Consider the following 25,133-nt stretch of genomic DNA (forward strand, 5'->3'; position numbering starts at 1 on the left):
AAGCTTCTCCCCCATTTCACAATGTTTTCTCTGTAATTTCCATACCAGATATACGACTGAAATAGTCCTCCTTGAGTTGCCTTAAGGGCCCCGCAACTAATCCAAAGTTAACAAAATATTTCAAAACACCTGGTCCAATAAGCTCATCAGTCCTTTGAAGAGAATTCTTCTTTCTTCTCCAAAGTGAGAAGAGATCTTAAAAGCAAATCGAGATCCCTTAAAGGCAGGACAGTTCACATACCATGGTATTGAAAGCAGCATTGCAAGTAAACGTGTTCTCTTGGCAGAGGGGAACCCAATCCAGCCTTGAAAAAAACGCATTTTTAATAACAGTATCCATTTCCCGAAGTGGAGTTTCGTTTCAGCCCAATGATGCATCAAATGTTGGTTTTTGGCTCAACACATTTATCCCACCTTCCTACTCTATCCTGAAATGTGTTCCTTTTCATGAGTTTCTTAGCTTTAATTACATATTTCAATTACAATCCTCAAGTCCTTAACACCTTCACTTAGTGAAAACCAAGAAGCAAGCAATTGTCAGCTGGATGCCATACCAGCATTTCTGATTGCAAACGGGTGCTTTTGAGACCTTCTGCTAAGTAGGCAAAGGTAGGGAATCTTAGATGTGCCCAGCATCCAATGTTCCAATCCTCTATCCTCTTTGAAATGACCCGGAGAGTCAAGGAATGCTTGCCACTTAGCTTGGTGAAGTTTCATGCTACCCAAATCTAGAGAGGCCATTTAGAAAGACTTCAAGTGTCATCATTTCAACTTATGGTCCTTGCTGTCAAATTGGCAACAGATATAAGGTCTTTTTGGATCTCTAAGAAACCTAGGGACTGCAGAAGGTTTATACTTCACAATGCAAGAAGCTTAAGGCAGCTTCCATACCAGATATCAGTTCAGTACTAGCTATTTGCCAGATCATCAGGACCTGAAATCCATGGAGGCCAATTCTCTCCAGAGGAGGAAGTATTGAGTAGGTAAGTGCTTCCCTTTCAGTGAAGTGGAGCTCATTTACACATCAACTCGGCAGTTGATGTCAATTGCCTTATCCCTAAAAGTGGCCCAAATCTGGAGAATGCACCTGAAAGGGGTGCGTTGGGGAAGCACATTTGAGTTTCCCAGAGCCACAACACTTTCACACAAAACAAACGCAAAAGTACATGCAAAAAAGAAACTCTCAGTCCTGACGACCAAAGCAAAGGGTGAGGATGAACAACATCCTCAATGTTTTCGAACTACGTTCCCTCATTTTAACAACAAAACGACAAACAGCATGCAAATTGAAAGATAGGGAATCAGGACCACAGTTGTCATGCCTACTGACCTGGGAAGCAGAAAGAGCCAAAAAGTAAAAAGCAAAGAAATTAGGAAAAGTTCAATTTGCTTCATTAACTTCCACATGTCTCCTGGAAATATGCTCGTTTTCTCAGGGTCACAATGATGAAAACCAAAAGGATTTCACTGAACAAACTTTCTCTAACTGAATATTTTACATAGACTGGTTTTGGAGATATGAAAATGATTCATTTGATGCCATGTTTCACCAGAATCTGTAGAATAAGCTGGCCATGCAATGTAAAAAAAAAAAAAAAAATACTTGCTTGTCCCTTAGCGGACTACAAGATGGACTAGAGCTCTGCTGATCACAGCAGGTGTTATCCAATAGCAGAGAGACAAATGCAATGCCAAAAGGTCTCTCAGGATCGCAGTTCCCAGGCACCAAAGGGCAGATTCCTACCCATTGGAAAGGGAATATGTCAACCAATGTTCCACCACAGCTGAAACACAATGCAGGAGGGAATGATACCTAGTTGGATCATATGCAAGCTCCGTTACTGACCAAAGACGTCTCAAGTACTCAATGCAAGTGCTGTTTCACACACCTACAATGTACGAATCACAAAGAGGATCCCACAAACCAAAGCACAGACTGCCGTGATTAACACCACATTGACACACACAAACACATGAAGAACAAATAAACACTCCAATCACAAAGACAGAAAGCCAGAGAAGGCATTTTGGCAACTTCCACTTCCACTCCCACATGGAGGCCCCCAGTTCTCAAGAGGGAATGGACTCAGAGGGGCTCCCATCCGCTAAGGGGAGCAGCCCAGTTGGAGTAGACCTATTTCCCAGCCTGTGCAAGCTGGAGCGACTTACCCCCAAATGACATGAACTGTATACCACTGCTCTGGACATGTCTCCAAGACAAGCAGCCTCGTGCTGTAGGGCAGCCACTGCATATCAGGGAGAATCCCTGCCAGTATCCTGGAGCCAAATGTACTCTGGCATGTGCTGGGAAGTATAAATGGCGACGCCCCTGATCGAGATCAATACACCATGGGCACAGACCTCCTGGCTGGCTCGCTATAATTGGTAACCAAAGGCCAGGATGTGTGCCCGACGCACAGTGAGGCCAAACAGCAGCAAAACATTGGACTTTGGAGCCGAGAAATATTTGTTGTTGAGACATTCAAGGAAATGGGTGGCTTATGCTGGGTAATCCCCAACCTTGAAAGCTTTTAGCAAAGCCCTCTTAGAGGTAAGGTGATGGAGGGGTGTGGCTTTTCGTTGAAAACTTCTCCCTGTCCGATCCATTGTTCTTGAGGACAGGTCATAGTCAGGTCTCAATGTTCCTATCAATCTCCAGCAAACAAATGTCACTCTCTGGGTGACAAGAAAGGGCAAGGTCCCAAGGCACAAGACTCACCCTCTGAGGTCCAGACCCACCTAAGAGAAAGGGGTCCCTGGGAGGGGTGGTGGTCCTCCTGCCATGGAGGGTATGTCCAGGAGCTGGTCTGGGTCCTCCCACCACTGCCCACGCCTCACAGAGGAGGCAGCTCTGCCTTGGTGGCTCCCTCAGGGCCAGGTCCCAGACGCTTGCTAGCTCTCATCACTGAGGGAGCCGGGTGCACATGACCCAACAGGTCTTAATGCTCCTCAGGCCACCCAAACAGTGGTGGTCAGGTACCCCAGACTGTGAGCCATACCCTTAGGGTCACAGTGGCGGTGTGTGGTAGAGGTTCAACACTGCCTCAAGGCCTGGTCTGGGCCAATGGTCATTCATGGCCTTGGCTCTGGAGCCCTGCAGGACACACCCCCAGCCTGTTCTCTGGGCTCCCCATCACACAAGCTGGCCCAAGGCCGTGTGAGCAGAAGAATGCTGGGGAGAAGGCTGGCACTTGCCTCTTACCTCATGCTCCAGGTCTGAAGGGGCAGCACTCCACTGACTGCTGCCTAACAAAGGGCCCCCACTAAAGATGGCTGACAGACAGTGGCTTGCTTGGGGCAGGGGCCCACTACACTGCCCACCAATGGCTGAGCAGGGTGGTCACAGTGGCATTAGTGGTCTCCTGGTAACCATTGTCTGGTAACGGGGCAGTGGGTCACAGTGCACAGCAAGGGCTGCCTGGGAAGGGCTGCATTCAGCTGGCTATGGTACAATTCCCCCTTTTCTTTGGTCCTCTGCAACCCTGAGGAGAATATGTGGGTATGATTTGGATAGAGTGGTTAATCATAAACTCAGCAGCGGATCTCTGTTTTAGGGGACTTGCTTTCAACCTAGATTCCTGGTTCATCTTTTCCCAAGTCTTTCAGGGAATGGGGTGACGACCACTCTAGCTACGTGCTGCTGGAGGAAAGCAAAGCCCTACAGTGCATTCTGAGTTGGAAGCAATGCCACGTTGCAAGTCTTGATCCAAGTCTTATATAAACTTGTATAAGGAATCCAGGAGAATAAGCCTGAAAAGCAGCGTGAGGGTGGCACTCTGGGGGAGACGTTCTGGCAGGTAATCCAGACACGCAGAAGCAGAAGGGAAGACATTGTTGTAAGTTGTTAGGAAGTTGAGGGGAAGAGCTTCCCTTAACGGGAGAACACAGATCAAAATCAGCATTATTGCGAAGCAAATCCATAAACGTTAGTAGCATATGCATCTGTTTACTCAGTTTGTCAAAACTGCATTGGTAAGAGTCTTCTTGAAGTTGAAGCACTTTGGGAAAGCCTCAGCCTAACTATCTGTTAGACACTTAAAGAGGCAAGGTTAAAGATCGCATGGCAAGGGGTTGCGAAGGAAGCTTAATCAAGTGGCTCTCATGTAACCGTCAGCATGGCTGACCGATTATCCCAAGGCATACCTGCATTTCAGAAACTTTGTACCCTTTCTAGAATATCGACAGGTGTGCCATGTATCCATCCTGTGTAATTGGAGAAGCTTCTCCCCCATTTCACAATGTTTTCTCTGTAATTTCCATACCAGATATACGACTGAAATAGTCCTCCTTGAGTTGCCTTAAGGGCCCCGCAACTAATCCAAAGTTAACAAAATATTTCAAAACACCTGGTCCAATAAGCTCATCAGTCCTTTGAAGAGAATTCTTCTTTCTTCTCCAAAGTGAGAAGAGATCTTAAAAGCAAATCGAGATCCCTTAAAGGCACGACAGTTCACATACCATGGTATTGAAAGCAGCATTGCAAGTAAACGTGTTCTCTTGGCAGAGGGGAACCCAATCCAGCCTTGAAAAAAACGCATTTTTAATAACAGTATCCATTTCCCGAAGTGGAGTTTCGTTTCAGCCCAATGATGCATCAAATGTTGGTTTTTGGCTCAACACATTTATCCCACCTTCCTACTCTATCCTGAAATGTGTTCCTTTTCATGAGTTTCTTAGCTTTAATTACATATTTCAATTACAATCCTCAAGTCCTTAACACCTTCACTTAGTGAAAACCAAGAAGCAAGCAATTGTCAGCTGGATGCCATACCAGCATTTCTGATTGCAAACGGGTGCTTTTGAGACCTTCTGCTAAGTAGGCAAAGGTAGGGAATCTTAGATGTGCCCAGCATCCAATGTTCCAATCCTCTATCCTCTTTGAAATGACCCGGAGAGTCAAGGAATGCTTGCCACTTACCTTGGTGAAGTTTCATGCTACCCAAATCTAGAGAGGCCATTTAGAAAGACTTCAAGTGTCATCATTTCAAATTATGGTCCTTGCTGTCAAATTGGCAACAGATATAAGGTCTTTTTGGATCTCTAAGAAACCTAGGGACTGCAGAAGGTTTATACTTCACAATGCAAGAAGCTTAAGGCAGCTTCCATACCAGATATCAGTTCAGTACTAGCTATTTGCCAGATCATCAGGACCTGAAATCCATGGAGGCCAATTCTCTCCAGAGGAGGAAGTATTGAGTAGGTAAGTGCTTCCCTTTCAGTGAAGTGGAGCTCATTTACACATCAACTCGGCAGTTGATGTCAATTGCCTTATCCCTAAAAGTGGCCCAAATCTGGAGAATGCACCTGAAAGGGGTGCGTTGGGGAAGCACATTTGAGTTTCCCAGAGCCACAACACTTTCACACAAAACAAACGCAAAAGTACATGCACAAAAGAAACTCTCAGTCCTGAGGACCAAAGCAAAGGGTGAGGATGAACAACATCCTCAATGTTTTCGAACTACGTTCCCTCATTTTAACAACAAAACGACAAACAGCATGCAAATTGAAAGATAGGGAATCAGGACCACAGTTGTCATGCCTACTGACCTGGGAAGCAGAAAGAGCCAAAAAGTAAAAAGCAAAGAAATTAGGAAAAGTTCAATTTGCTTCATTAACTTCCACATGTCTCCTGGAAATATGCTCGTTTTCTCAGGGTCACAATGATGAAAACCAAAAGGATTTCACTGAACAAACTTTCTCTAACTGAATATTTTACATAGACTGGTTTTGGAGATATGAAAATGATTCATTTGATGCCATGTTTCACCAGAATCTGTAGAATATGCTGGCCATGCAATGTAAAAAAAAAAAAAAAATACTTGCTTGTCCCTTAGCGGACTACAAGATGGACTAGAGCTCTGCTGATCACAGCAGGTGTTATCCAATAGCAGAGAGACAAATGCAATGCCAAAAGGTCTCTCAGGATCGCAGTTCCCAGGCACCAAAGGGCAGATTCCTACCCATTGGAAAGGGAATATGTCAACCAATGTTCCACCACAGCTGAAACACAATGCAGGAGGGAATGATACCTAGTTGGATCATATGCAAGCTCCGTTACTGACCAAAGACGTCTCAAGTACTCAATGCAAGTGCTGTTTCACACACCTACAATGTACGAATCACAAAGAGGATCCCACAAACCAAAGCACAGACTGCCGTGATTAACACCACATTGACACACACAAACACATGAAGAACAAATAAACACTCCAATCACAAAGACAGAAAGCCAGAGAAGGCATTTTGGCAACTTCCACTTCCACTCCCACATGGAGGCCCCCAGTTCTCAAGAGGGAATGGACTCAGAGGGGCTCCCATCCGCTAAGGGGAGCAGCCCAGTTGGAGTAGACCTATTTCCCAGCCTGTGCAAGCTGGAGCGACTTACCCCCAAATGACATGAACTGTATACCACTGCTCTGGACATGTCTCCAAGACAAGCAGCCTCGTGCTGTAGGGCAGCCACTGCATATCAGGGAGAATCCCTGCCAGTATCCTGGAGCCAAATGTACTCTGGCATGTGCTGGGAAGTATAAATGGCGACGCCCCTGATCGAGATCAATACACCATGGGCACAGACCTCCTGGCTGGCTCGCTATAATTGGTAACCAAAGGCCAGGATGTGTGCCCGACGCACAGTGAGGCCAAACAGCAGCAAAACATTGGACTTTGGAGCCGAGAAATATTTGTTGTTGAGACATTCAAGGAAATGGGTGGCTTATGCTGGGTAATCCCCAACCTTGAAAGCTTTTAGCAAAGCCCTCTTAGAGGTAAGGTGATGGAGGGGTGTGGCTTTTCGTTGAAAACTTCTCCCTGTCCGATCCATTGTTCTTGAGGACAGGTCATAGTCAGGTCTCAATGTTCCTATCAATCTCCAGCAAACAAATGTCACTCTCTGGGTGACAAGAAAGGGCAAGGTCCCAAGGCACAAGACTCACCCTCTGAGGTCCAGACCCACCTAAGAGAAAGGGGTCCCTGGGAGGGGTGGTGGTCCTCCTGCCATGGAGGGTATGTCCAGGAGCTGGTCTGGGTCCTCCCACCACTGCCCACGCCTCACAGAGGAGGCAGCTCTGCCTTGGTGGCTCCCTCAGGGCCAGGTCCCAGACGCTTGCTAGCTCTCATCACTGAGGGAGCCGGGTGCACATGACCCAACAGGTCTTAATGCTCCTCAGGCCACCCAAACAGTGGTGGTCAGGTACCCCAGACTGTGAGCCATACCCTTAGGGTCACAGTGGCGGTGTGTGGTAGAGGTTCAACACTGCCTCAAGGCCTGGTCTGGGCCAATGGTCATTCATGGCCTTGGCTCTGGAGCCCTGCAGGACACACCCCCAGCCTGTTCTCTGGGCTCCCCATCACACAAGCTGGCCCAAGGCCGTGTGAGCAGAAGAATGCTGGGGAGAAGGCTGGCACTTGCCTCTTACCTCATGCTCCAGGTCTGAAGGGGCAGCACTCCACTGACTGCTGCCTAACAAAGGGCCCCCACTAAAGATGGCTGACAGACAGTGGCTTGCTTGGGGCAGGGGCCCACTACACTGCCCACCAATGGCTGAGCAGGGTGGTCACAGTGGCATTAGTGGTCTCCTGGTAACCATTGCCTGGTAACGGGGCAGTGGGTCACAGTGCACAGCAAGGGCTGCCTGGGAAGGGCTGCATTCAGCTGGCTATGGTACAATTCCCCCTTTTCTTTGGTCCTCTGCAACCCTGAGGAGAATATGTGGGTATGATTTGGATAGAGTGGTTAATCATAAACTCAGCAGCGGATCTCTGTTTTAGGGGACTTGCTTTCAACCTAGATTCCTGGTTCATCTTTTCCCAAGTCTTTCAGGGAATGGGGTGACGACCACTCTAGCTACGTGCTGCTGGAGGAAAGCAAAGCCCTACAGTGCATTCTGAGTTGGAAGCAATGCCACGTTGCAAGTCTTGATCCAAGTCTTATATAAACTTGTATAAGGAATCCAGGAGAATAAGCCTGAAAAGCAGCGTGAGGGTGGCACTCTGGGGGAGACGTTCTGGCAGGTAATCCAGACACGCAGAAGCAGAAGGGAAGACATTGTTGTAAGTTGTTAGGAAGTTGAGGGGAAGAGCTTCCCTTAACGGGAGAACACAGATCAAAATCAGCATTATTGCGAAGCAAATCCATAAACGTTAGTAGCATATGCATCTGTTTACTCAGTTTGTCAAAACTGCATTGGTAAGAGTCTTCTTGAAGTTGAAGCACTTTGGGAAAGCCTCAGCCTAACTATCTGTTAGACACTTAAAGAGGCAAGGTTAAAGATCGCATGACAAGGGGTTGCGAAGGAAGCTTAATCAAGTGGCTCTCATGTAACCGTCAGCATGGCTGACCGATTATCCCAAGGCATACCTGCATTTCAGAAACTTTGTACCCTTTCTAGAATATCGACAGGTGTGCCATGTATCCATCCTGTGTAATTGGAGAAGCTTCTCCCCCATTTCACAATGTTTTCTCTGTAATTTCCATACCAGATATACGACTGAAATAGTCCTCCTTGAGTTGCCTTAAGGGCCCCGCAACTAATCCAAAGTTAACAAAATATTTCAAAACACCTGGTCCAATAAGCTCATCAGTCCTTTGAAGAGAATTCTTCTTTCTTCTCCAAAGTGAGAAGAGATCTTAAAAGCAAATCGAGATCCCTTAAAGGCAGGACAGTTCACATACCATGGTATTGAAAGCAGCATTGCAAGTAAACGTGTTCTCTTGGCAGAGGGGAACCCAATCCAGCCTTGAAAAAAACGCATTTTTAATAACAGTATCCATTTCCCGAAGTGGAGTTTCGTTTCAGCCCAATGATGCATCAAATGTTGGTTTTTGGCTCAACACATTTATCCCACCTTCCTACTCTATCCTGAAATGTGTTCCTTTTCATGAGTTTCTTAGCTTTAATTACATATTTCAATTACAATCCTCAAGTCCTTAACACCTTCACTTAGTGAAAACCAAGAAGCAAGCAATTGTCAGCTGGATGCCATACCAGCATTTCTGATTGCAAACGGATGCTTTTGAGACCTTCTGCTAAGTAGGCAAAGGTAGGGAATCTTAGATGTGCCCAGCATCCAATGTTCCAATCCTCTATCCTCTTTGAAATGACCCGGAGAGTCAAGGAATGCTTGCCACTTACCTTGGTGAAGTTTCATGCTCCCCAAATCTAGAGAGGCCATTTAGAAAGACTTCAAGTGTCATCATTTCAACTTATGGTCCTTGCTGTCAAATTGGCAACAGATATAAGGTCTTTTTGGATCTCTAAGAAACCTAGGGACTGCAGAAGGTTTATACTTCAGAATGCAAGAAGCTTAAGGCAGCTTCCATACCAGATATCAGTTCAGTACTAGCTATTTGCCAGATCATCAGGACCTGAAATCCATGGAGGCCAATTCTCTCCAGAGGAGGAAGTATTGAATAGGTAAGTGCTTCCCTTTCAGTGAAATAGAGCTCATTTACACATCAACTCGGCAGTTGATGTCAATTGCCTTATCCCTAAAAGTGGCCCAAATCTGGAGAATGCACCTGAAAGGGGTGCGTTGGGGAAGCACATTTGAGTTTCCCAGAGCCACAACACTTTCACACAAAACAAACGCAAAAGTACATGCACAAAAGAAACTCTCAGTCCTGAGGACCAAAGCAAAGGGTGAGGATGAACAACATCCTCAATGTTTTCGAACTACGTTCCCTCATTTTAACAACAAAACGACAAACAGCATGCAAATTGAAAGATAGGGAATCAGGACCACAGTTGTCATGCCTACTGACCTGGGAAGCAGAAAGAGCCAAAAAGTAAAAAGCAAAGAAATTAGGAAAAGTTCAATTTGCTTCATTAACTTCCACATGTCTCCTGGAAATATGCTCGTTTTCTCAGGGTCACAATGATGAAAACCAAAAGGATTTCACTGAACAAACTTTCTCTAACTGAATATTTTACATAGACTGGTTTTGGAGATATGAAAATGATTCATTTGATGCCATGTTTCACCAGAATCTGTAGAATATGCTGGCCATGCAATGTAAAAAAAAAAAAAAAATACTTGCTTGTCCCTTAGCGGACTACAAGATGGACTAGAGCTCTGCTGATCACAGCAGGTGTTATCCAATAGCAGAGAGACAAATGCAATGCCAAAAGGTCTCTCAGGATCGCAGTTCCCAGGCACCAAAGGGCAGATTCCTACCCATTGGAAAGGGAATATGTCAACCAATGTTCCACCACAGCTGAAACACAATGCAGGAGGGAATGATACCTAGTTGGATCATATGCAAGCTCCGTTACTGACCAAAGACGTCTCAAGTACTCAATGCAAGTGCTGTTTCACACACATACAATGTACGAATCACAAAGAGGATCCCACAAACCAAAGCACAGACTGCCGTGATTAACACCACATTGACACACACAAACACATGAAGAACAAATAAACACTCCAATCACAAAGACAGAAAGCCAGAGAAGGCATTTTGTCAACTTCCACTTCCACTCCCACATGGAGGCCCCCAGTTCTCAAGAGGGAATGGACTCAGAGGGGCTCCCATCCGCTAAGGGGAGCAGCCCAGTTGGAGTAGACCTATTTCCCAGCCTGTGCAAGCTGGAGCGACTTACCCCCAAATGACATGAACTGTATACCACTGCTCTGGACATGTCTCCAAGACAAGCAGCCTCGTGCTGTAGGGCAGCCACTGCATATCAGGGAGAATCCCTGCCAGTATCCTGGAGCCAAATGTACTCTGGCATGTGCTGGGAAGTATAAATGGCGACGCCCCTGATCGAGATCAATACACCATGGGCACAGACCTCCTGGCTGGCTCGCTATAATTGGTAACCAAAGACCAGGATGTGTGCCCGACGCACAGTGAGGCCAAACAGCAGCAAAACATTGGACTTTGGAGCCGAGAAATATTTGTTGTTGAGACATTCAAGGAAATGGGTGGCTTATGCTGGGTAATCCCCAACCTTGAAAGCTTTTAGCAAAGCCCTCTTAGAGGTAAGGTGATGGAGGGGTGTGGCTTTTCGTTGAAAACTTCTCCCTGTCCGATCCATTGTTCTTGAGGACAGGTCATAGTCAGGTCTCAATGATCCTATCAATCTCCAGCAAACAAATGTCACTCTCTGGGTGACAAGAAAGGGCAAGGTCCCAAGGCACAAGACTCACCCTCTGAGGTCCAGACCCACCTAAGAGAAAGGGGTCCCTGGGAGGGGTGGTGGTCCTCCTGCCATGGAGGGTATGTCCAGGAGCTGGTCTGGGTCCTCCCACCACTGCCCACGCCTCACAGAGGAGGCAGCTCTGCCTTGGTGGCTCCCTCAGGGCCAGGTCCCAGACGCTTGCTAGCTCTCATCACTGAGGGAGCCGGGTGCACATGACCCAACAGGTCTTAATGCTCCTCAGGCCACCCAAACAGTGGTGGTCAGGTACCCCAGACTGTGAGCCATACCCTTAGGGTCACAGTGGCGGTGTGTGGTAGAGGTTCAACACTGCCTCAAGGCCTGGTCTGGGCCAATGGTCATTCATGGCCTTGGCTCTGGAGCCCTGCAGGACACACCCCCAGCCTGTTCTCTGGGCTCCCCATCACACAAGCTGGCCCAAGGCCGTGTGAGCAGAAGAATGCTGGGGAGAAGGCTGGCACTTGCCTCTTACCTCATGCTCCAGGTCTGAAGGGGCAGCACTCCACTGACTGCTGCCTAACAAAGGGCCCCCACTAAAGATGGCTGACAGACAGTGGCTTGCTTGGGGCAGGGGCCCACTACACTGCCCACCAATGGCTGAGCAGGGTGGTCACAGTGGCATTAGTGGTCTCCTGGTAACCATTGCCTGGTAACGGGGCAGTGGGTCACAGTGCACAGCAAGGGCTGCCTGGGAAGGGCTGCATTCAGCTGGCTATGGTACAATTCCCCCTTTTCTTTGGTCCTCTGCAACCCTGAGGAGAATATGTGGGTATGATTTGGATAGAGTGGTTAATCATAAACTCAGCAGCGGATCTCTGTTTTAGGGGACTTGCTTTCAACCTAGATTCCTGGTTCATCTTTTCCCAAGTCTTTCAGGGAATGGGGTGACGACCACTCTAGCTACGTGCTGCTGGAGGAAAGCAAAGCCCTACAGTGCATTCTGAGTTGGAAGCAATGCCACGTTGCAAGTCTTGATCCAAGTCTTATATAAACTTGTATAAGGAATCCAGGAGAATAAGCCTGAAAAGCAGCGTGAGGGTGGCACTCTGGGGGAGACGTTCTGGCAGGTAATCCAGACACGCAGAAGCAGAAGGGAAGACATTGTTGTAAGTTGTTAGGAAGTTGAGGGGAAGAGCTTCCCTTAACGGGAGAACACAGATCAAAATCAGCATTATTGCGAAGCAAATCCATAAACGTTAGTAGCATATGCATCTGTTTACTCAGTTTGTCAAAACTGCATTGGTAAGAGTCTTCTTGAAGTTGAAGCACTTTGGGAAAGCCTCAGCCTAACTATCTGTTAGACACTTAAAGAGGCAAGGTTAAAGATCGCATGACAAGGGGTTGCGAAGGAAGCTTAATCAAGTGGCTCTCATGTAACCGTCAGCATGGCTGACCGATTATCCCAAGGCATACCTGCATTTCAGAAACTTTGTACCCTTTCTAGAATATCGACAGGTGTGCCATGTATCCATCCTGTGTAATTGGAGAAGCTTCTCCCCCATTTCACAATGTTTTCTCTGTAATTTCCATACCAGATATACGACTGAAATAGTCCTCCTTGAGTTGCCTTAAGGGCCCCGCAACTAATCCAAAGTTAACAAAATATTTCAAAACACCTGGTCCAATAAGCTCATCAGTCCTTTGAAGAGAATTCTTCTTTCTTCTCCAAAGTGAGAAGAGATCTTAAAAGCAAATCGAGATCCCTTAAAGGCACGACAGTTCACATACCATGGTATTGAAAGCAGCATTGCAAGTAAACGTGTTCTCTTGGCAGAGGGGAACCCAATCCAGCCTTGAAAAAAACGCATTTTTAATAACAGTATCCATTTCCCGAAGTGGAGTTTCGTTTCAGCCCAATGATGCATCAAATGTTGGTTTTTGGCTCAACACATTTATCCCACCTTCCTACTCTATCCTGAAATGTGTTCCTTTTCATGAGTTTCTTAGCTTTAATTACATATTTCAATTACAATCCTCAAGTCCTTAACACCTTCACTTAGTGAAAACCAAGAAGCAAGCAATTGTCAGCTGGATGCCATACCAGCATTTCTGATTGCAAACGGATGCTTTTGAGACCTTCTGCTAAGTAGGCAAAGGTAGGGAATCTTAGATGTGCCCAGCATCCAATGTTCCAATCCTCTATCCTCTTTGAAATGACCCGGAGAGTCAAGGAATGCTTGCCACTTACCTTGGTGAAGTTTCATGCTCCCCAAATCTAGAGAGGCCATTTAGAAAGACTTCATGTGTCATCATTTCAACTTATGGTCCTTGCTGTCAAATTGGCAACAGATATAAGGTCTTTTTGGATCTCTAAGAAACCTAGGGACTGCAGAAGGTTTATACTTCAGAATGCAAGAAGCTTAAGGCAGCTTCCATACCAGATATCAGTTCAGTACTAGCTATTTGCCAGATCATCAGGACCTGAAATCCATGGAGGCCAATTCTCTCCAGAGGAGGAAGTATTGAATAGGTAAGTGCTTCCCTTTCAGTGAAATAGAGCTCATTTACACATCAACTCGGCAGTTGATGTCAATTGCCTTATCCCTAAAAGTGGCCCAAATCTGGAGAATGCACCTGAACGGGGTGCGTTGGGGAAGCACATTTGAGTTTCCCAGAGCCACAACACTTTCACACAAAACAAACGCAAAAGTACATGCACAAAAGAAACTCTCAGTCCTGAGGACCAAAGCAAAGGGTGAGGATGAACAACATCCTCAATGTTTTCGAACTACGTTCCCTCATTTTAACAACAAAACGACAAACAGCATGCAAATTGAAAGATAGGGAATCAGGACCACAGTTGTCATGCCTACTGACCTGGGAAGCAGAAAGAGCCAAAAAGTAAAAAGCAAAGAAATTAGGAAAAGTTCAATTTGCTTCATTAACTTCCACATGTCTCCTGGAAATATGCTCGTTTTCTCAGGGTCACAATGATGAAAACCAAAAGGATTTCACTGAACAAACTTTCTCTAACTGAATATTTTACATAGACTGGTTTTGGAGATATGAAAATGATTCATTTGATGCCATGTTTCACCAGAATCTGTAGAATATGCTGGCCATGCAATGTAAAAAAAAAAAAAAATACTTGCTTGTCCCTTAGCGGACTACAAGATGGACTAGAGCTCTGCTGATCACAGCAGGTGTTATCCAATAGCAGAGAGACAAATGCAATGCCAAAAGGTCTCTCAGGATCGCAGTTCCCAGGCACCAAAGGGCAGATTCCTACCCATTGGAAAGGGAATCTGTCAACCAATGTTCCACCACAGCTGAAACACAATGCAGGAGGGAATGATACCTAGTTGGATCATATGCAAGCTCCGTTACTGACCAAAGACGTCTCAAGTACTCAATGCAAGTGCTGTTTCACACACCTACAATGTACGAATCACAAAGAGGATCCCACAAACCAAAGCACAGACTGCCGTGATTAACACCACATTGACACACACAAACACATGAAGAACAAATAAACACTCCAATCACAAAGACAGAAAGCCAGAGAAGGCATTTTGTCAACTTCCACTTCCACTCCCACATGGAGGCCCCCAGTTCTCAAGAGGGAATGGACTCAGAGGGGCTCCCATCCGCTAAGGGGAGCAGCCCAGTTGGAGTAGACCTATTTCCCAGCCTGTGCAAGCTGGAGCGACTTACCCCCAAATGACATGAACTGTATACCACTGCTCTGGACATGTCTCCAAGACAAGCAGCCTCGTGCTGTAGGGCAGCCACTGCATATCAGGGAGAATCCCTGCCAGTATCCTGGAGCCAAATGTACTCTGGCATGTGCTGGGAAGTATAAATGGCGACGCCCCTGATCGAGATCAATACACCATGGGCACAGACCTCCTGGCTGGCTCGCTATAATTGGTAACCAAAGACCAGGATGTGTGCCCGACGCACAGTGAGGCCAAACAGCAGCAAAACATTGGACTTTGGAGCCGAGAAATATTTGTTGTTGAGACATTCAAGGAAATGGGTGGCTTATGCTGGGTAATCCCCAACCTTGAAAGCTTTTAGCAAAGCCCTCTTAGAGGTAAGGTGATGGAGGGGTGTGGCTTTTCGTTGAAAACTTCTCCCTGTCCGATCCATTGTTCTTGAGGACAGGTCATAGTCAGGTCTCAATGTTCCTATCAATCTCCAGCAAACAAATGTCACTCTCTGGGTGACAAGAAAGGGCAAGGTCCCAAGGCACAAGACTCACCCTCTGAGGTCCAGACCCACCTAAGAGAAAGGGGTCCCTGGGAGGGGTGGTGGTCCTCCTGCCATGGAGGGTATGTCCAGGAGCTGGTCTGGGTCCTCCCACCACTGCCCACGCCTCACAGAGGAGGCAGCTCTGCCTTGGTGGCTCCCTCAGGGCCAGGTCCCAGACGCTTGCTAGCTCTCATCACTGAGGGAGCCGGGTGCACATGACCCAACAGGTCTTAATGCTCCTCAGGCCACCCAAACAGTGGTGGTCAGGTACCCCAGACTGTGAGCCATACCCTTAGGGTCACAGTGGCGGTGTGTGGTAGAGGTTCAACACTGCCTCAAGGCCTGGTCTGGGCCAATGGTCATTCATGGCCTTGGCTCTGGAGCCCTGCAGGACACACCCCCAGCCTGTTCTCTGGGCTCCCCATCACACAAGCTGGCCCAAGGCCGTGTGAGCAGAAGAATGCTGGGGAGAAGGCTGGCACTTGCCTCTTACCTCATGCTCCAGGTCTGAAGGGGCAGCACTCCACTGACTGCTGCCTAACAAAGGGCCCCCACTAAAGATGGCTGACAGACAGTGGCTTGCTTGGGGCAGGGGCCCACTACACTGCCCACCAATGGCTGAGCAGGGTGGTCACAGTGGCATTAGTGGTCTCCTGGTAACCATTGCCTGGTAACGGGGCAGTGGGTCACAGTGCACAGCAAGGGCTGCCTGGGAAGGGCTGCATTCAGCTGGCTATGGTACAATTCCCCCTTTTCTTTGGTCCTCTGCAACCCTGAGGAGAATATGTGGGTATGATTTGGATAGAGTGGTTAATCATAAACTCAGCAGCGGATCTCTGTTTTAGGGGACTTGCTTTCAACCTAGATTCCTGGTTCATCTTTTCCCAAGTCTTTCAGGGAATGGGGTGACGACCACTCTAGCTACGTGCTGCTGGAGGAAAGCAAAGCCCTACAGTGCATTCTGAGTTGGAAGCAATGCCACGTTGCAAGTCTTGATCCAAGTCTTATATAAACTTGTATAAGGAATCCAGGAGAATAAGCCTGAAAAGCAGCGTGAGGGTGGCACTCTGGGGGAGACGTTCTGGCAGGTAATCCAGACACGCAGAAGCAGAAGGGAAGACATTGTTGTAAGTTGTTAGGAAGTTGAGGGGAAGAGCTTCCCTTAACGGGAGAACACAGATCAAAATCAGCATTATTGCGAAGCAAATCCATAAACGTTAGTAGCATATGCATCTGTTTACTCAGTTTGTCAAAACTGCATTGGTAAGAGTCTTCTTGAAGTTGAAGCACTTTGGGAAAGCCTCAGCCTAACTATCTGTTAGACACTTAAAGAGGCAAGGTTAAAGATCGCATGACAAGGGGTTGCGAAGGAAGCTTAATCAAGTGGCTCTCATGTAACCGTCAGCATGGCTGACCGATTATCCCAAGGCATACCTGCATTTCAGAAACTTTGTACCCTTTCTAGAATATCGACAGGTGTGCCATGTATCCATCCTGTGTAATTGGAGAAGCTTCTCCCCCATTTCACAATGTTTTCTCTGTAATTTCCATACCAGATATACGACTGAAATAGTCCTCCTTGAGTTGCCTTAAGGGCCCCGCAACTAATCCAAAGTTAACAAAATATTTCAAAACACCTGGTCCAATAAGCTCATCAGTCCTTTGAAGAGAATTCTTCTTTCTTCTCCAAAGTGAGAAGAGATCTTAAAAGCAAATCGAGATCCCTTAAAGGCACGACAGTTCACATACCATGGTATTGAAAGCAGCATTGCAAGTAAACGTGTTCTCTTGGCAGAGGGGAACCCAATCCAGCCTTGAAAAAAACGCATTTTTAATAACAGTATCCATTTCCCGAAGTGGAGTTTCGTTTCAGCCCAATGATGCATCAAATGTTGGTTTTTGGCTCAACACATTTATCCCACCTTCCTACTCTATCCTGAAATGTGTTCCTTTTCATGAGTTTCTTAGCTTTAATTACATATTTCAATTACAATCCTCAAGTCCTTAACACCTTCACTTAGTGAAAACCAAGAAGCAAGCAATTGTCAGCTGGATGCCATACCAGCATTTCTGATTGCAAACGGATGCTTTTGAGACCTTCTGCTAAGTAGGCAAAGGTAGGGAATCTTAGATGTGCCCAGCATCCAATGTTCCAATCCTCTATCCTCTTTGAAATGACCCGGAGAGTCAAGGAATGCTTGCCACTTACCTTGGTGAAGTTTCATGCTACCCAAATCTAGAGAGGCCATTTAGAAAGACTTCAAGTGTCATCATTTCAACTTATGGTCCTTGCTGTCAAATTGGCAACAGATATAAGGTCTTTTTGGATCTCTAAGAAACCTAGGGACTGCAGAAGGTTTATACTTCAGAATGCAAGAAGCTTAAGGCAGCTTCCATACCAGATATCAGTTCAGTACTAGCTATTTGCCAGATCATCAGGACCTGAAATCCATGGAGGCCAATTCTCTCCAGAGGAGGAAGTATTGAATAGGTAAGTGTTTCCCTTTCAGTGAAGTGGAGCTCATTTACACATCAACTCGGCAGTTGATGTCAATTGCCTTATCCCTAAAAGTGGCCCAAATCTGGAGAATGCACCTGAAAGGGGTGCGTTGGGGAAGCACATTTGAGTTTCCCAGAGCCACAACACTTTCACACAAAACAAACGCAAAAGTACATGCACAAAAGAAACTCTCAGTCCTGAGGACCAAAGCAAAGGGTGAGGATGAACAACATCCTCAATGTTTTCGAACTATGTTCCCTCATTTTAACAACAAAACGACAAACAGCATGCAAATTGAAAGATAGGGAATCAGGACCACAGTTGTCATGCCTACTGACCTGGGAAGCAGAAAGAGCCAAAAAGTAAAAAGCAAAGAAATTAGGAAAAGTTCAATTTGCTTCATTAACTTCCACATGTCTCCTGGAAATATGCTCGTTTTCTCAGGGTCACAATGATGAAAACCAAAAGGATTTCACTGAACAAACTTTCTCTAACTGAATATTTTACATAGACTGCTTTTGGAGATATGAAAATGATTCATTTGATGCCATGTTTCACCAGAATCTGTAGAATATGCTGGCCATGCAATGTAAAAAAAAAAAAAAAATACTTGCTTGTCCCTTAGCGGACTACAAGATGGACTAGAGCTCTGCTGATCACAGCAGGTGTTATCCAATAGCAGAGAGACAAATGCAATGCCAAAAGGTCTCTCAGGATCGCAGTTCCCAGGCACCAAAGGGCAGATTCCTACCCATTGGAAAGGGAATATGTCAACCAATGTTCCACCACAGCTGAAACACAATGCAGGAGGGAATGATACCTAGTTGGATCATATGCAAGCTCCGTTACTGACCAAAGACGTCTCAAGTACTCAATGCAAGTGCTGTTTCACACACCTACAATGTACGAATCACAAAGAGGATCCCACAAACCAAAGCACAGACTGCCGTGATTAACACCACATTGACACACACAAACACATGAAGAACAAATAAACACTCCAATCACAAAGACAGAAAGCCAGAGAAGGCATTTTGTCTACTTCCACTTCCACTCCCACATGGAGGCCCCCAGTTCTCAAGAGGGAATGGACTCAGAGGGGCTCCCATCCGCTAAGGGGAGCAGCCCAGTTGGAGTAGACCTATTTCCCAGCCTGTGCAAGCTGGAGCGACTTACCCCCAAATGACATGAACTGTATACCACTGCTCTGGACATGTCTCCAAGACAAGCAGCCTCGTGCTGTAGGGCAGCCACTGCATATCAGGGAGAATCCCTGCCAGTATCCTGGAGCCAAACGTACTCTGGCATGTGCTGGGAACTATAAATGGCGACGCCCCTGATCGAGATCAATACACCATGGGCACAGACCTCCTGGCTGGCTCGCTATAATTGGTAACCAAAGACCAGGATGTGTGCCCGACGCACAGTGAGGCCAAACAGCAGCAAAACATTGGACTTTGGAGCCGAGAAATATTTGTTGTTGAGACATTCAAGGAAATGGGTGGCTTATGCTGGGTAATCCCCAACCTTGAAAGCTTTTAGCAAAGCCCTCTTAGAGGTAAGGTGATGGAGGGGTGTGGCTTTTCGTTGAAAACTTCTCCCTGTCCGATCCATTGTTCTTGAGGACAGGTCATAGTCAGGTCTCAATGTTCCTATCAATCTCCAGCAAACAAATGTCACTCTCTGGGTGACAAGAAAGGGCAAGGTCCCAAGGCACAAGACTCACCCTCTGAGGTCCAGACCCACCTAAGAGAAAGGGGTCCCTGGGAGGGGTGGTGGTCCTCCTGCCATGGAGGGTATGTCCAGGAGCTGGTCTGGGTCCTCCCACCACTGCCCACGCCTCACAGAGGAGGCAGCTCTGCCTTGGTGGCTCCCTCAGGGCCAGGTCCCAGACGCTTGCTAGCTCTCATCACTGAGGGAGCCGGGTGCACATGACCCAACAGGTCTTAATGCTCCTCAGGCCACCCAAACAGTGGTGGTCAGGTACCCCAGACTGTGAGCCATACCCTTAGGGTCACAGTGGCGGTGTGTGGTAGAGGTTCAACACTGCCTCAAGGCCTGGTCTGGGCCAATGGTCATTCATGGCCTTGGCTCTGGAGCCCTGCAGGACACACCCCCAGCCTGTTCTCTGGGCTCCCCATCACACAAGCTGGCCCAAGGCCGTGTGAGCAGAAGAATGCTGGGGAGAAGGCTGGCACTTGCCTCTTACCTCATGCTCCAGGTCTGAAGGGGCAGCACTCCACTGACTGCTGCCTAACAAAGGGCCCCCACTAAAGATGGCTGACAGACAGTGGCTTGCTTGGGGCAGGGGCCCACTACACTGCCCACCAATGGCTGAGCAGGGTGGTCACAGTGGCATTAGTGGTCTCCTGGTAACCATTGCCTGGTAACGGGGCAGTGGGTCACAGTGCACAGCAAGGGCTGCCTGGGAAGGGCTGCATTCAGCTGGCTATGGTACAATTCCCCCTTTTCTTTGGTCCTCTGCAACCCTGAGGAGAATATGTGGGTATGATTTGGATAGAGTGGTTAATCATAAACTCAGCAGCGGATCTCTGTTTTAGGGGACTTGCTTTCAACTTAGATTCCTGGTTCATCTTTTCCCAAGTCTTTCAGGGAATGGGGTGACGACCACTCTAGCTACGTGCTGCTGGAGGAAAGCAAAGCCCTACAGTGCATTCTGAGTTGGAAGCAATGCCACGTTGCAAGTCTTGATCCAAGTCTTATATAAACTTGTATAAGGAATCCAGGAGAATAAGCCTGAAAAGCAGCGTGAGGGTGGCATTCTCGGGGAGACGTTCTGGCAGGTAATCCAGACACGCAGAAGCAGAAGGGAAGACATTGTTGTAAGTTGTTAGGAAGTTGAGGGGAAGAGCTTCCCTTAACGGGAGAACACAGATCAAAATCAGCATTATTGCGAAGCAAATCCATAAACGTTAGTAGCATATGCATCTGTTTACTCAGTTTGTCAAAACTGCATTGGTAAGAGTCTTCTTGAAGTTGAAGCACTTTGGGAAAGCCTCAGCCTAACTATCTGTTAGACACTTAAAGAGGCAAGGTTAAAGATCGCATGACAAGGGGTTGCGAAGGAAGCTTAATCAAGTGGCTCTCATGTAACCGTCAGCATGGCTGACCGATTATCCCAAGGCATACCTGCATTTCAGAAACTTTGTACCCTTTCTAGAATATCGACAGGTGTGCCATGTATCCATCCTGTGTAATTGGAGAAGCTTCTCCCCCATTTCACAATGTTTTCTCTGTAATTTCCATACCAGATATACGACTGAAATAGTCCTCCTTGAGTTGCCTTAAGGGCCCCGCAACTAATCCAAAGTTAACAAAATATTTCAAAACACCTGGTCCAATAAGCTCATCAGTCCTTTGAAGAGAATTCTTCTTTCTTCTCCAAAGTGAGAAGAGATCTTAAAAGCAAATCGAGATCCCTTAAAGGCACGACAGTTCACATACCATGGTATTGAAAGCAGCATTGCAAGTAAACGTGTTCTCTTGGCAGAGGGGAACCCAATCCAGCCTTGAAAAAAACGCATTTTTAATAACAGTATCCATTTCCCGAAGTGGAGTTTCGTTTCAGCCCAATGATGCATCAAATGTTGGTTTTTGGCTCAACACATTTATCCCACCTTCCTACTCTATCCTGAAATGTGTTCCTTTTCATGAGTTTCTTAGCTTTAATTACATATTTCAATTACAATCCTCAAGTCCTTAACACCTTCACTTAGTGAAAACCAAGAAGCAAGCAATTGTCAGCTGGATGCCATACCAGCATTTCTGATTGCAAACGGATGCTTTTGAGACCTTCTGCTAAGTAGGCAAAGGTAGGGAATCTTAGATGTGCCCAGCATCCAATGTTCCAATCCTCTATCCTCTTTGAAATGACCCGGAGAGTCAAGGAATGCTTGCCACTTACCTTGGTGAAGTTTCATGCTACCCAAATCTAGAGAGGCCATTTAGAAAGACTTCAAGTGTCATCATTTCAACTTATGGTCCTTGCTGTCAAATTGGCAACAGATATAAGGTCTTTTTGGATCTCTAAGAAACCTAGGGACTGCAGAAGGTTTATACTTCAGAATGCAAGAAGCTTAAGGCAGCTTCCATACCAGATATCAGTTCAGTACTAGCTATTTGCCAGATCATCAGGACCTGAAATCCATGGAGGCCAATTCTCTCCAGAGGAGGAAGTATTGAATAGGTAAGTGCTTCCCTTTCAGTGAAGTGGAGCTCATTTACACATCAACTCGGCAGTTGATGTCAATTGCCTTATCCCTCAAAGTGGCCCAAATCTGGAGAATGCACCTGAAAGGGGTGCGTTGGGGAAGCACATTTGAGTTTCCCAGAGCCACAACACTTTCACACAAAACAAACGCAAAAGTACATGCACAAAAGAAACTCTCAGTCCTGAGGACCAAAGCAAAGGGTGAGGATGAACAACATCCTCAATGTTTTCGAACTATGTTCCCTCATTTTAACAACAAAACGACAAACAGCATGCAAATTGAAAGATAGGGAATCAGGACCACAGTTGTCATGCCTACTGACCTGGGAAGCAGAAAGAGCCAAAAAGTAAAAAGCAAAGAAATTAGGAAAAGTTCAATTTGCTTCATTAACTTCCACATGTCTCCTGGAAATATGCTCGTTTTCTCAGGGTCACAATGATGAAAACCAAAAGGATTTCACTGAACAAACTTTCTCTAACTGAATATTTTACATAGACTGGTTTTGGAGATATGAAAATGATTCATTTGATGCCATGTTTCACCAGAATCTGTAGAATATGCTGGCCATGCAATGTAAAAAAAAAAAAAAAATACTTGCTTGTCCCTTAGCGGACTACAAGATGGACTAGAGCTCTGCTGATCACAGCAGGTGTTATCCAATAGCAGAGAGACAAATGCAATGCCAAAAGGTCTCTCAGGATCGCAGTTCCCAGGCACCAAAGGGCAGATTCCTACCCATTGGAAAGGGAATATGTCAACCAATGTTCCACCACAGCTGAAACACAATGCAGGAGGGAATGATACCTAGTTGGATCATATGCAAGCTCCGTTACTGACCAAAGACGTCTCAAGTACTCAATGCAAGTGCTGTTTCACACACCTACAATGTACGAATCACAAAGAGGATCCCACAAACCAAAGCACAGACTGCCGTGATTAACACCACATTGACACACACAAACACATGAAGAACAAATAAACACTCCAATCACAAAGACAGAAAGCCAGAGAAGGCATTTTGTCAACTTCCACTTCCACTCCCACATGGAGGCCCCCAGTTCTCAAGAGGGAATGGACTCAGAGGGGCTCCCATCCGCTAAGGGGAGCAGCCCAGTTGGAGTAGACCTATTTCCCAGCCTGTGCAAGCTGGAGCGACTTACCCCCAAATGACATGAACTGTATACCACTGCTCTGGACATGTCTCCAAGACAAGCAGCCTCGTGCTGTAGGGCAGCCACTGCATATCAGGGAGAATCCCTGCCAGTATCCTGGAGCCAAATGTACTCTGGCATGTGCTGGGAAGTATAAATGGCGACGCCCCTGATCGAGATCAATACACCATGGGCACAGACCTCCTGGCTGGCTCGCTATAATTGGTAACCAAAGACCAGGATGTGTGCCCGACGCACAGTGAGGCCAAACAGCAGCAAAACATTGGACTTTGGAGCCGAGAAATATTTGTTGTTGAGACATTCAAGGAAATGGGTGGCTTATGCTGGGTAATCCCCAACCTTGAAAGCTTTTAGCAAAGCCCTCTTAGAGGTAAGGTGATGGAGGGGTGTGGCTTTTCGTTGAAAACTTCTCCCTGTCCGATCCATTGTTCTTGAGGACAGGTCATAGTCAGGTCTCAATGTTCCTATCAATCTCCAGCAAACAAATGTCACTCTCTGGGTGACAAGAAAGGGCAAGGTCCCAAGGCACAAGACTCACCCTCTGAGGTCCAGACCCACCTAAGAGAAAGGGGTCCCTGGGAGGGGTGGTGGTCCTCCTGCCATGGAGGGTATGTCCAGGAGCTGGTCTGGGTCCTCCCACCACTGCCCACGCCTCACAGAGGAGGCAGCTCTGCCTTGGTGGCTCCCTCAGGGCCAGGTCCCAGACGCTTGCTAGCTCTCATCACTGAGGGAGCCGGGTGCACATGACCCAACAGGTCTTAATGCTCCTCAGGCCACCCAAACAGTGGTGGTCAGGTACCCCAGACTGTGAGCCATACCCTTAGGGTCACAGTGGCGGTGTGTGGTAGAGGTTCAACACTGCCTCAAGGCCTGGTCTGGGCCAATGGTCATTCATGGCCTTGGCTCTGGAGCCCTGCAGGACACACCCCCAGCCTGTTCTCTGGGCTCCCCATCACACAAGCTGGCCCAAGGCCGTGTGAGCAGAAGAATGCTGGGGAGAAGGCTGGCACTTGCCTCTTACCTCATGCTCCAGGTCTGAAGGGGCAGCACTCCACTGACTGCTGCCTAACAAAGGGCCCCCACTAAAGATGGCTGACAGACAGTGGCTTGCTTGGGGCAGGGGCCCACTACACTGCCCACCAATGGCTGAGCAGGGTGGTCACAGTGGCATTAGTGGTCTCCTGGTAACCATTGCCTGGTAACGGGGCAGTGGGTCACAGTGCACAGCAAGGGCTGCCTGGGAAGGGCTGCATTCAGCTGGCTATGGTACAATTCCCCCTTTTCTTTGGTCCTCTGCAACCCTGAGGAGAATATGTGGGTATGATTTGGATAGAGTGGTTAATCATAAACTCAGCAGCGGATCTCTGTTTTAGGGGACTTGCTTTCAACCTAGATTCCTGGTTCATCTTTTCCCAAGTCTTTCAGGGAATGGGGTGACGACCACTCTAGCTACGTGCTGCTGGAGGAAAGCAAAGCCCTACAGTGCATTCTGAGTTGGAAGCAATGCCACGTTGCAAGTCTTGATCCAAGTCTTATATAAACTTGTATAAGGAATCCAGGAGAATAAGCCTGAAAAGCAGCGTGAGGGTGGCACTCTGGGGGAGACGTTCTGGCAGGTAATCCAGACACGCAGAAGCAGAAGGGAAGACATTGTTGTAAGTTGTTAGGAAGTTGAGGGGAAGAGCTTCCCTTAACGGGAGAACACAGATCAAAATCAGCATTATTGCGAAGCAAATCCATAAACGTTAGTAGCATATGCATCTGTTTACTCAGTTTGTCAAAACTGCATTGGTAAGAGTCTTCTTGAAGTTGAAGCACTTTGGGAAAGCCTCAGCCTAACTATCTGTTAGACACTTAAAGAGGCAAGGTTAAA

Source organism: Hippopotamus amphibius, chromosome 10 (assembly GCF_030028045.1).
Source record: "Hippopotamus amphibius kiboko isolate mHipAmp2 chromosome 10, mHipAmp2.hap2, whole genome shotgun sequence".
NCBI classification, from domain to species: Eukaryota; Metazoa; Chordata; class Mammalia; order Artiodactyla; family Hippopotamidae; genus Hippopotamus; species Hippopotamus amphibius.